Here is a 3924-nt window from a genome sequence, read left to right as displayed (position 1 = left end):
TTATTGCAAATCCTATGTTGATGACTGGGTTCGTTCTTGTATGAAGTTGTTGTGTTGGATTGCTCTGCCACTATTAGTATTATTGTATGAGGTATTCTTGTTTGGGTTACCCCTGTGCTGTGATGTGGGTTTTATATGGTGTGTATTCTCTTTTCTCTCCACTGGCTATCTGGTAAACAGGCTACACTCTAGGCAGTCTCTTCTGCTGATGTGTGTGGGTCTGGTAGTGGTACTCTCTTATTCTACTCTTTTCCTTTCGGCATGGTTAATACCTGCCTGGCGCCCGAACAAAATCTTTCTTTACCCCTCTCTAATAAATACCGCTACAAGCTTGCATTCAATTGCCACTCCCTGTTGCATACAACAGGCTTCCAATTCCCCTTTCACAACGGGATTTATGGCTGATTTAAGAAGAAATCATCAAAACTGTTACTGTCAACACTGCAACTTTATTTGAAGCTTAACAGGCACTTACTACAATATTTTTAGGGACAGTTTTATTTTTTAAATAAACTTGAACATGTGCTCTTTATTACAGAATGTTACAAGATGTTATCAAGCTACACTTCTCAAAAAACACAGAATTGGTGGAATGACCCTGCAGATGCAAGATCTTAATTTGAGACATTTGGTACAGGGAAATTAAATTTGAATTATTATTATGGATTAAAATGAATGGACATTTTTGTAGGAGTTGATACATTTTAAGGGAAATTCAGGTTGGACATTTCAAAGTGAAATTAAAAAACTTCAGAAGCCTTTTTAAACCTCAAATACACTTACCCTGCAACCCTCATTCATGTGTTGTTGACACTCACTCGGAAGGGGATTGGCAGAGGCATAAGGTTACTGAGAGTTTCATTAGTTAGTTAAACCAGAAGGGGATTGGCAGAGGCATAAGGTTACTGAGAGTTTCATTAGTTAGTTAAACCAGAAGGGGATTGGCAGAGGCATAAGGTTACTGAGAGTTTCATTAGTTAGTTAAACCAGAAGGGGATTGGCAGAGGCATAAGGTTACTGAGAGTTTCATTAGTTAGTTAAACCAGAAGGGGATTGGCAGAGGCATAAGGTTACTGAGAGTTTCATTAGTTAGTTAAACCAGAAGGGGATTGGCAGAGGCATAAGGTTACTGAGAGTTTCATTAGTTAGTTAAACCAGAAGGGGATTGGCAGAGGCATAAGGTTACTGAGAGTTTCATTAGTTAGTTAAACCAGAAGGGGATTGGCAGAGGCATAAGGTTACTGAGAGTTTCATTAGTTAGTTAAACCAGAAGGGGATTGGCAGAGGCATAAAGGTTACTGAGAGTTTCATTAGTTAGTTAAACCAGAAGGGGATTGGCAGAGGCATAAGGTTACTGAGAGTTTCATTAGTTAGTTAAACCAGAAGGGGATTGGCAGAGGCATAAGGTTACTGAGAGTTTCATTAGTTAGTTAAACCAGAAGGGGATTGGCAGAGGCATAAGGTTACTGAGAGTTTCATTAGTTAGTTAAACCAGAAGGGGATTGGCAGAGGCATAAGGTTACTGAGAGTTTCATTAGTTAGTTAAACCAGAAGGGGATTGGCAGAGGCATAAGGTTACTGAGAGTTTCATTAGTTAGTTAAACCAGAAGGGGATTGGCAGAGGCATAAGGTTACTGAGAGTTTCATTAGTTAGTTAAACCAGAAGGGGATTGGCAGAGGCATAAGGTTACTGAGAGTTTCATTAGTTAGTTAAACCAGAAGGGGATTGGCAGAGGCATAAGGTTACTGAGAGTTTCATTAGTTAGTTAAACCAGAAGGGGATTGGCAGAGGCATAAGGTTACTGAGAGTTTCATTAGTTAGTTAAACCAGAAGGGGATTGGCAGAGGCATAAAGGTTACTGAGAGTTTCATTAGTTAGTTAAACCAGAAGGGGATTGGCAGAGGCATAAGGTTACTGAGAGTTTCATTAGTTAGTTAAACCAGAAGGGGATTGGCAGAGGCATAAGGTTACTGAGAGTTTCATTAGTTAGTTAAACCAGAAGGGGATTGGCAGAGGCATAAGGTTACTGAGAGTTTCATTAGTTAGTTAAACCAGAAGGGGATTGGCAGAGGCATAAGGTTACTGAGAGTTTCATTAGTTAGTTAAACCAGAAGGGGATTGGCAGAGGCATAAGGTTACTGAGAGTTTCATTAGTTAGTTAAACCAGAAGGGGATTGGCAGAGGCATAAGGTTACTGAGAGTTTCATTAGTTAGTTAAGTCTGGACACTGCTATAGCAAATTGAATTCCAGACTGTTTATTTGACATTTAGCAAACGTACTTATCCAGAGCAAATGGGGTTCAGTGCCTTGCTCAACGGCACATCAACAGGTTTTTCTCCCAGTCAGCTCAGGGACTCAAACCAGCAACCTTTCAATTGCTGGACCAATCCCTCTTAACTGCTCTTCATTTGATCACCGTGTTGTTGCAGGAAATGTCTTAATATCCCCCCCCAATTTCAGACTAGATTTGCCCTCACCAACAATGCATCAACCCCTAAATTCACACAACAATTCACATTTTCCGTTGCCGCAGGATTATTTTCCTGCTGTGAGAAACGGGTCAAATGAAGATTCCACACCTGTAGTATTCACAACGACATCTGGGAATTGGAAATGATCCTATCGAGATGGGTCCTCTATTTAAATGAACGCTATTGGTGCAATTATTTGTTTGGGTCCGTGGCAGAGAAATCTATGGAGGAAATACGCACTCACAAGTGGAAGTCAGTGGTATTGATTTTGAATCTAAAGTACAGTACTTTACGTCCGACAGGCTCATCAACATTCACAACTGGCCGTTGAGGAATGGCGGTGGAGTTCGTCCGAGCACAACATTTGTTTTGCCAGCAACCGACTACACAAAAAAGGCACGTGTTGTTTGTAGTTGTTGGGCTCAGGAACGGTTTCTCAATATCCACAGCAATGGTTTAGAATGCATGTTGCCACACAATGATATTTGCAAGTAGCTGGGACTAGCAGTAGTGTTTGTTTTTATTTTTGGTTTAGAATGCATGTTGCCACACAATGATATTTGCAAGTAGCTGGGACTAGCAGTAGTGTTTGTTTTTATTTTTGGTTTAGAATGCATGTTGCCACACAATGATATTTGCAAGTAGCTGGGACTAGCAGTAGTGTTTGTTTTTATTTTTGGTTTAGAATGCATGTTGCCACACAATGATATTTGCAAGTAGCTGGGACTAGCAGTAGTGTTTGTTTTTATTTTTGGTTTAGAATGCATGTTGCCACACAATGATATTTGCAAGTAGCTGGGACTAGCAGTAGTGTTTGTTTTTATTTTTGGTTTAGAATGCATGTTGCCACACAATGATATTTGCAAGTAGCTGGGACTAGCAGTAGTGTTTGTTTTTATTTTTGGTTTAGAATGCATGTTGCCACACAATGATATTTGAAAGTAGCTGGGACTAGCAGTAGTGTTTGTTTTTATTTTTGGTTTAGAATGCATGTTGCCACACAATGATATTTGCAAGTAGCTGGGACTAGCAGTAGTGTTTGTTTTTATTTTTGGTTTAGAATGCATGTTCCCACACAATGATATTTGCAAGTAGCTGGGACTAGCAGTAGTGTTTGTTTTTATTTTTGGTTTAGAATGCATGTTGCCACACAATGATATTTGCAAGTAGCTGGGACTAGCAGTAGTGTTTGTTTTTATTTTTGCATTCAAGACTTGTGTTTTATTTTATTTCATGTGTAATAGACACACAGTTTAAATGAACAAATACGTTGTTGGTGATTCAAATGTCACAGTAGAGCAAATGTAATGTAAATGTAATGTAAATGTAAATGTAATGTAAGTGTAATGTAAATGCAATGTAATGTAAATGTAATGTAATGTAATGTAAATGTAAATGTAAATGTAATGTAATGTAAATGTAATGTAAGTCTAAATGTAATGTAAATGTAA

The 3924-nt window shown here is 38.7% G+C and overlaps 1 long non-coding RNA gene across 1 annotated transcript; it reads left to right on the top strand.

Annotated features, from left to right (window-relative positions):
• The first annotated feature begins 597 nt into the window (after positions 1–597).
• On the top strand, positions 598–2440 carry LOC127923411 (uncharacterized). Its single transcript, XR_008114282.1, has 3 exons — positions 598–1237; positions 1295–1798; positions 1856–2440. It is a non-coding gene; the product is annotated as an uncharacterized LOC127923411 (long non-coding RNA).
• The last annotated feature ends 1484 nt before the right edge of the window (positions 2441–3924 follow it).

The sequence above is a fragment of the Oncorhynchus keta genome, unplaced genomic scaffold (genome assembly GCF_023373465.1).
Source record: "Oncorhynchus keta strain PuntledgeMale-10-30-2019 unplaced genomic scaffold, Oket_V2 Un_contig_29600_pilon_pilon, whole genome shotgun sequence".
Classification (NCBI taxonomy): domain Eukaryota; kingdom Metazoa; phylum Chordata; class Actinopteri; order Salmoniformes; family Salmonidae; genus Oncorhynchus; species Oncorhynchus keta.
The sequence above is the reverse complement of the archived record's forward strand: the minus strand, read 5'-3'. Positions and strand labels throughout refer to the sequence as shown.